This window comes from Balaenoptera ricei, chromosome 2 (genome assembly GCF_028023285.1).
Source record: "Balaenoptera ricei isolate mBalRic1 chromosome 2, mBalRic1.hap2, whole genome shotgun sequence".
NCBI lineage: Eukaryota > Metazoa > Chordata > Mammalia > Artiodactyla > Balaenopteridae > Balaenoptera > Balaenoptera ricei.
Genome location: NC_082640.1, coordinates 63060955 through 63070232, shown reverse-complemented (window position 1 = coordinate 63070232; position 9278 = coordinate 63060955).

Sequence of the window (9278 nt, the reverse complement as noted above, 5' to 3'; positions counted from 1 at the left end):
GTGAACCCCATACCTAGTGAGACAGCCCCTGGGGGCAACTGTGGAGGCTTCGTCTGGGAGGCAGCGTCTCCCAGGAAGGGAAGGGAGAAGAGTTTACTTGGGAGAGGCTGATGGGGGCGGTGGCCCTCTAGCCCCTGTCCTGGCAGTGGTACCCCGAGCTCCTGGACACTGGATCGGGGCAGGGAGAAGCAGAAGGAAGGCACCTCCCCTGTTCCTTCCCCTCCCAGAAGCCCTCAGCACACCTTTGCACCCACCTGCCTCCTGCCAGCTCCCTTCCTTCCCAGGGGAGTAACACTAGTGAGAAAGGGAGAGAAACTTGGTCCAAGAACCAGGGCTCTGGGTTCCAGGGCCAGTTCTCCTGCTCACTGTGTGAGCTGTGTGACTCTGGGCAAGACATACTACACCTCTGGGCCTCAGTTTCCCCATCAGTAAGACAGGAATGCTCTCCTGCCTGGCCCACATGCTGACTTGGAGAGCCGGTAAGCTACTCCTGCAGAGGCAAGTACTGGGTGAGCTGCAGGGTGTTGGACCCACCCCTCCAGATCACTGTGGTCTCCCCAGCCTATTGCACTCAGCACTCAGAGTTCTCCAAGGAGAAGGGGGTCCCCCCTTTTGGCTCTCACACTATTCATGCCTCAGGATCCCTGGCAGCAAGTAGGTACTCTGACAGGGTGGAGAAGGGGGGCTTCTTGGAGCCATGCTGTGCCTCCAGAAGGACCTGGCCCCAGCCTACTGGAGCCCCTGGGCCACTCACCAGCCCAGGCAGGGGATGGAGCGGAATGTGGCTGCAGCCCCTCTAGCCTTCCCTCACTGAGTCCGTCCTGGCATGGGGTGAGTGCTGCGGCTCTGCCACTCTCCATCTGGGGCCGGGTGGCAGGACTGAGACGGGGTGCGGGCAGAAGCCTGTCATCCAGAGGTCACCGTTCTGCTGCATCCTGCACCCATGTGTGCCTCAGAGATGCTGTCCTGATTCCAGCCTCACCCCTCCTCTCCTTTCTAGGTGCCCCCAGGAGGGAAGGGGAGGGCTGAGACAAGGCCACCAAACTCCAGACTGTCTACCTATGAGGTAGAGTCAAAAGTCCCCAGATCCCAGGTCAGAAAGCTGAAGCCTAGAATGGGAGCCTATCCCACTGAGGCCACAGGCTTCAGCAGATGCTCAAGGGAGGCTCCCGGGGAGGCACAGTGCTCTTGGTTCGGGGAGGGGGTGCTCTGGCTCTGGAAGGGCTAGAGGGTGGGGATGAGCGAGACCACAGCAGGAGGAACAGAAGGGGAGGAGGAGCAAACCACCTTCGTGCCTGAGCCAGAAAAGGGTGTTCCTTGGACGCCGTATTCCAAGAAAACAGTATGGGGCTTTCCTGGGCGGCGGGGATCTGGGTGCCAAAGAGGCTCTCTCTTGGTCCACAGCAGTGCCTGTGCGCCCAGCCCCTCCCCTCTGCACTGGAGGTCCCTCAGCCTGCTTCCACGGCACCTGCACCGGCCCCACACCTGGTGCCCACCCCTTGGGCCAGCCTCCTGAGGAAGGTTCCTGCTTGCCCTGCTGATTCAGGCTGAGTGAGGTTAACAACATCTGCCCTTCCAGCTTGGGGCAGGGGGATCACTCCCCAGCTCCCACCGGGCATCTCCCCTTCATGGTCAAGATACCAAGGCCGTCCTCCAAAGCCTCTGAGCCCTGCCGGTCATGCCCAGGGATGGGGCCTCCCCAGCTGCTCTCACTGTGGCTGCATCGGGTACACACCCAACCACAGCATTTGTTGGGAAGCCCTGCATGTGTCCCCACCAACCCCTGCCGTCCCCCAGATTTAGTCTTACAGGCAGTGTCTGCGGGCAGGGTTGGCACCAGATGGCCAAGGAGAATGAGAGGCAGTGCCCACACCCTGGAAACCTCACTGAAGTCCGGGGATTTGGGTGAGGAGAGCAGCCAGAACCCGGGACCCAAGGGTGCATCTGACACACATCACCCTGGAAATAGCAGCAGAACTTTCTAAGAGTGAGAAAGTCCTGAAAAAGCTTTAACAAAGAAACTCAAGGTATGGAAGGCAGAGGAAGCAGGTATGGATTTTGGTTCCCATATGCCCTGGCTATGTGAAATCACTTATTTAAAAAAAAATTTCTAAATAAAATTTAATCCACTTTGAGCCTCTGGCTACCAGGTGGGAAATTCAATGTCCTGAGTAATTTTACTCCCACCCTGGAGGCCTCAAAAGGCCCAGAACATCAGAGAGGGGCCCTGCAGTCTTCGGTCCCATCTAGTCACTGCATGCAGGCTCGTTGACTGAACCCCCGAGGGCGGGTGTCTCCACTTCCTGCAAAGCTTGGGCACAAGGACACCCAAGCAGCGTGTCCCTCAAGGTTCATACCTGCTCAGGGCACCACCAGGAGCAGGACACCCTCCTTGCTACTAGCAGAGCCATGGCCCCCATCTCCCAAGTCTGGGGGAAGCTGTCTCGACCTCTTTCCTCTGCCTGCTTCCACCACAACCCCCCTAACTCCTCACTCCTTTCCTCCTCCTAGTGGGGGCAACCTTCCATCACCCCACAGTGTGCCTTGGCTCACCGAAGCCACCTCAGATCTGGCCCTTGGGGTGGGGAAGCACAAGTACCTCCTGGGGGTGGAGGGAGAAAAAGAGCCAGCAGGAGAATACCACTAATGATGATGATGATGATGTTTAACTTCTTGAACAGTTAGCCATGGCCAGGCTCTGCCCTAAATGCTATACAAAGGTTATCCTATTTAATCCTCACAATGACCCTACGAGGAAGGCACTGTTATTATTCCCATTTTGCAGATGGGGAAGCTGAGGCATCGAGAGTCATGTAACTTGCCCCAGTTCCCTCAGCTAGTAAATAGGAGAGCCAGGGTTCAAACGCAGGCAAATTTCTGGAGACAGGGGCGTGGCTTCCACCAGATCCTCAAAGGCATCTGAAACCAGACAAGAAGCCACATGCCAGTGCTTTGAAGCACAGCCAGGTCACTGTTCAAACCTTCATCTCCTTCCTCCTCAGCTCTCCGGATTCATGACTCCTGGAAACAGCAGCTCAAAAAGTGGCTGGGCAAGGAGAAGCATAATTCCTCCTAGAAGTAGTGGAATTCATATTTAGATTGTTCTTTATGGGAAGAAGCAAATTAAAATAGACAACCCATCAACTGGTCTAATCAAGAAAAATAATACAAAATGTAAGGTTAGAAAGGAAATATTAACACAGCTATGGAGATGACTTTTGTTAATGTACTTTTTAAAAAATATTTATTTATTTGGCTGCGTCGGGTCTTAGTTGTGGCACGTGGGATCTTATTTGCCCCACAGCATGTGGGATCTTAGTTCCCCAACCAGGGATCGAACCCATGTTCCCTGCATTGGAAGACGGATTCTTAACCACCGGATCGCCAGAGAAGTCCCTGACTTTTGAAATTTAAGAGAATAGTACATACATTCTCCATGCTTATTAATTAGTGTTTCAACATTAAATAAAAATATTCTAGGAATATATTTGTAAATTGCCAAAATTGACTCAATGAGTGAAACACCTATAACTACAGAAGAAATTTTACAGGTCATCTCTAAAATAGATCCGAGATGTAGAGAGTATTCTCATGAATTCTTTCAAACTGGAAAAACAGGTCATTTCTACTTCTCTATTTCAACTTTTCCCAAGCATATGGAGGAAAGATAGATGGATTTTATGCTTCTGAATTGATTTTACGAAGCTCACGTAATCCTGACACTCAAATCTGACAAAGATAAGCGTGCTACCCTACCCACCTTCATGATGATAACCACAGACCAGTTTTACTTTGGCAATGGATACAAAACCCTGGATAAAAGGCCAGCAAATGGAACCCTGTATTATGGTGTTGCCTAATGCTGTCAGCGTTGCCCACAATTGTCCAGCACCCAGTGTTTGGCATGCTTTCCCGTGCCCCACATCTGTGCTGGGGCAAAACTGGACCCGATATTTGGATCCAGGCAATTTGGACACAACCTTCCCTTTTTATGGTCCTAAGTGCCCCTCTTAGGAAGCAGAGAAAATAAAATGGAGCAGGTGTGCAAAGCTTGCAAAAATACAAAAAGGCTACAGCTTGAATAATTGCCGCTTGTTGGAAACTTGCGGTCAGCTAGAATACTCCGTTAGGTTGATAATTTGTCATTTCTTTTCCTTTTTGAGAAGTTCTTAAGTGTTTGTTTGTTTTTAAATGTTACATTCTCTGCTTTCTCCCTGCTGGGCTTGGCAACTTCTGATTAAATAGTTAAGTCCTGGCGGAATTCCCTCTTTGCTGTATCAATATGCATACCCCCCAAAAACTTGGGGACAGTGCCTGCGGGGACCTGGGCAACAGAACCCTGGGCCCAAGGGGCTTGATCCAGCTGGCAGCGCACCCCTGGCAAACGAGAGGTGGGTCCTTGGCCTCTGTCTGGGGTCCCGGTAGCCTGGGAGTTTCTCAGCCAGCAAATAGGACTGTCACTGCCCCTGGAGGCCACCAGATGGCGCAGGACTCTATTTCCAGAGTAAGTGATATCAAAGGCCATCTTATTCATTTATTTTTGGCTGCGTTGGGTCTTTGTTGCTGCACGCGGGCTTTCTCTAGTTGCGGCGAGCGGGGGCTACTCTTCGTTGCGCTGCGCGGGCTTCTCATTGCAGTGGCTTCTCTTGTCGTGGAGCACGGGCTCTAGGTGCACGGGCTTCAGCAGCTGTGGCTCGCGGGCTCTAGAGCACAGGCTCGGTAGTTGTGGCACAGGGGCTTAGTTGCTCCGCGGCATGTGGGATCTTCTCGGACCAGGGATCGAACAGACGTCCCCTGCTTTGGCAGGCAGATTCTTAACCACTGCGCCACCAGGGAAGCCCCAGGCCATCTTATTTCTGATTCAAAGCTATTGTCTCTTTCACTTTTGAAATATAATTCAGGCATATTAGGGAATAATCCGCATCCAGTAAAATTCCCATTTTAGGCATACATTTTGACGAGTTTTGACAAGTATGTGCAGTCGTAAAAAAACCCCCACAATCAAGATGTAAAATATTCCATCACCTTAAGTTTTCTTATGCCTCTTTGTAGTCAATTTTCTACCCTCACCCACCATCCCCTGGCAACCATTAATCTGCTCTCTGTTCCTACAGTTTTGTCTTTTCCAGAATCTCATATAAATGGAATCATTCAGTATGTGGCCTTTTGTATCTGTCTTCTTTCTCTTAACATAATGTTTTTGAAACTCCTCCATGTTGTTGTATGTATCAGTAGTTTGTTCCTTTTTATTGCTAAGTAGTATTCCACTGTGTGGACCACAATTTGTTTTTCCATTTATCAGAAGATCTGTCTTTGGGTTGTTTCCGGTTTGGGGCCATTATGAAAAAAAACTGCTGTCAATATTCACCTACAGGTCTTCGAGTGGACGTACATTTTCATTTCTCTTGGGTAAATACCTAGGAATTAGGTTTAGTCATGTAAGTGTTATGTTTAACTGTACAAGAAACTGCCAAACTGTTTTCCAAAGCGGCTACTGCTCCACGAAGTGGCTATTGCCAGCACTTCGTATCGTGTGTGTGTTTTTTAAACCATTCTAGCAAGTATGTAGTGGTATTTCGTTGTGGTTTTAATTTTCATTTCCCTAATGACTAACCATGTTAAGCATCTGTTCACATACATATTTTCCATCATATCTCATGCTTGATTTAGTTTCTGTTCAAATCCTTTGCCCATTTTTAATTGACTTGTCTGTCATTATAGAGTTGGAAGAGTTCTTTATTCCGGATACAAATCCTTTATCAGTTATATGTTTTGCAAATATTTTTTCCCAATCTGTGGTTTGTATTTTCATTTTCTTACCAGTACCTTTGGAAGAGCAGAAGTTTTTGATTTTGGTGAAAGCCAATATAATCATGTTTTTATTTCTTTTATGGATTGTACTGTTTATCTTATCTAAGAAATCTCTACCTAAACATCCATATTCTCTTCTATTTTCTAATATAAAGCATGTAACGCCATAATTTCCCTCTAAGTGCTGCTTTAAATTTTGATATGTTGTTTTCACTTTCATTTAATTAAAATGTTTCTAATTACTCTCATGGTTTTTTTCTTCTTTGAATCATGAGTTATTTAAAAATGTGTTGTTTAATTTGCAACTATTTGGGGTTTTCCAGATATCTTTTTGTTATTGATTTATAGTTTAATTTTATTATGATGAGAGAACAAACTTGGGTGATTTTAATTTTTTTTAATTTGTTGAGACTTGTTTTATGGCTCAGCATATGGTCTGGCTTGGTGCAGTTCCATATGCCTTGAAAAGAATGTGCATCCTGCTGTTGTTGGGTGGAGTCAATCCTATAAATGTCATTCGGATTAAGTTGGTTAATAGTGTTATTCAAGTTATCCATAGCCAGGCTGATTTTCTGTTTAGTCACTCATTCTATCAAATATTGAGAGACAAGTGGATTTGCCTATTTCTCCTTTCAGTTCTATCAGTCGTACTTGTATGTATCCTGATGGTCTGTTCTCCAGTGCATATACTTTGAAGTCGTTTTTCTTCTTGATGAACTTGACCTCTTTATCATTATGTATTGCCCCTCTTTATTCCTGGAAATATTCTCTGTTCCGTAGTCTACTTTGTCTCGTGTTAATATAGACACTTGAGCTTTGGATCAGTGCACGTCTTTTTTTCATTCTTTTACTTTTAACTAGCTCTTTATATTTAAGATGGGTTTCTTGTAGACAGCCTTGGGTTCTGGAGGGTTTTTCCCCCGCTGTTTGGCTTCAGAGGTCCCTGCCTGCCTCCACCTCGGAGCGGGTCCCTCTACATGCTCTTGCTCGCCCCCTGGTGGTAGACTGCTGTTGCTGTGTCTCGGTCCTCCTGGCCCAGCCTCACTGAGCCTGCGCACCTGGGGCTCAGAAGGTGGGCCTTGGCAGTGTTCCTGACGGTCGTCTGTGGGTCTTGGACAGGAGAACCTTTCCTGCCCCTCCCACAGGGACAAGTGAGTGCGTTGACTTACCCTTCCCCCAGAAGCAGTGGATCTTAGTTTTCTGCCTCTCTTTCAGCAGCCCTGGGACCAAGTCTGCTGTGGCCTGCCCTCGCCCCCCTCTCACACAGTGGCTTTGAGAGAACTTCCTTCAGGAAGAAGGTGAGGTTGTGAGCCTGCCCTGCAGCAGCAGCCAGTGACTCCTTGCACGTCTGTGCCACCAAGGGGGTCTCTTCCCTCTCCCACTACTGCTCTGCCTCCAATCCTCCTCCTGGGAAAGAGCTGGGAGGTGGGGAAAACTCCCCACCCCCATACATGCTCTCCCCAAGGCAAAACCCTTGAGCTCTTTGGAATTCAATTCTCTTGGTTGTCTATGATGAGCTCAGTTCTCTGATGGGTTTTAAAAATTATAGTTTTGCAAATTACCTGGCTTCTTCTTCTTGTCAGAATAGGAGTGACATTTTCTTGTGGCTTTCTACATCCTAAGAGGAAGCGAAACTCTGCTTTCACTTCTACGTGCAAATAATCAAAGGGGTTTCTGTACACCAAGTGCCCTCTGAGTGAGTCCTAACGCTTTCTCAGGCAACATCTGTGGCGTGTCTCACGGGTTTTTTCATTTCCCCATGGTTTGGGTTGTATTTGCTGTCACTTGTGTAGCTGACTGACATTTACTGAGCCCTCACTATGTTCCAGCACTAAGTGCATTAGCCCATTTCAAACCACCCCTCTCTTTTTCTCTCACGCCCACATCCAATCTATCAGGCTATCCTTTGGCTCTATCCTTAAAATATAGGCAGTTCAAAACTAAAAACAGACTTAACAAGGGCCCAGCCATATGCCAGAGAAATGAAGACTTATTTTCATGGAGGAACTTGTATACGATCGTTCACAGCAGCTTTACTTGTAATAGCCCAAACCTGGAAATTACCCAGATGTCCTTCAGAGGGGCAAAGGTGAAACCAACTGTGGTGCATCCACACCATAGAATAGCACTCGGCAATAAAGGGGTGAACTGCTGACACGTGCAACACCTAGGATGCATCTCCAGGGACTTAGGCTGAGTGAAAAAGCCAACTTCAAAAGAATACATACTGCATGATTCCATTTATGCAACGATCCTGAGTAACACAATCACAGAGATAGAGTGCAGATTAGTGGCTATCAGGGTTAGGAACAGGAAGGAGGGGTGTGGCTATAAACGGGTGACACCAGGGATCTCATGGTGATGGTACCATCGAGCATCTTGATTGCTGTGGTGGTTACTCCAGGCTACACACGTGACAAAACTGTGTAGAGCTACACACACACACACACACACACACACAAGCGCACGTATAACCAGTGAAATCTGAGTAAACTTGATTGATTATGCCAATGTCAGTTCCTTGGTTTTGATGCGGTTCTGTGGTTATATGAGACGCTAGTATGGCTGGGAGAGGGGCACATGGGACTTCTCTGTGCATTTCTTTGCAACTGCTAGTGAATCTATAATTTCAAAATAAAAATAATAAAATATGCATAACTATAATCCAACCCCTTCTAATCGCCTGCCCTACTGCCAGCCTGGTCCAAGCCACTATCATCTCTTGCCGGCCTCTTAATGGGTCTCCCTATTTTACATACAGTCTGTTCTCAGCAGCTTTTATAATGTAAGGCAGTTTCCGTCATTTGTGGAAATAAATGAAGACCAGCCAAATGAGAAAAGCAAAGTCTGTTTTTCTGGAGCTTGTCAAGGGAGTCAGCCACCATCGCTCTGTTTTGGCAGAGACTCAAAGACAGGCAGAGGAGTGGAAAGCTCTGTAGTGGAAGACAGGGAAGGCTTCAGGTGTGCCCTGACCGGAGGCTGCGAGCCCCAGGAGCTGGAGGCGGGCTAACCAGAAGGGGGCAGCCTATGTGATTGGTTAGGGATGCATATTTGGCTTTCTCTGGTTGGTCCCAAGTTGGAAGCAGGGACAAAAATTAGTGAAGCTGTGAGTTATTAATCGAGTCCTGACTGTTGGGGGCTGATTGTTATGGAAGTTATTGTTTTGCTTCCTGGATTGTCACTCGAGATAGCAGGCTGGCTTCCTGCGAGTCTGACTTCTGGCAGGCTGGCTTTCTGGGCTGACTGTTGTTTATAAGGGGTTGGTTTCCTGGCACGTTGCTGCAGGTTGAGGATCAGAGTTGTTTTTATATGTGGTCTGGCCCTTGTCTGTTTGTAGTCAGTCCCCCACGTTCCTCTCCTAGAACTCTCCAGCCGCATCCCACTGCACAGAGTCCTTACAATGGCTACAAGGCTCCACATGAGCTGGCCCCATTTTCACCTGTAGCCTCATCTCCCACTCTCCCCCC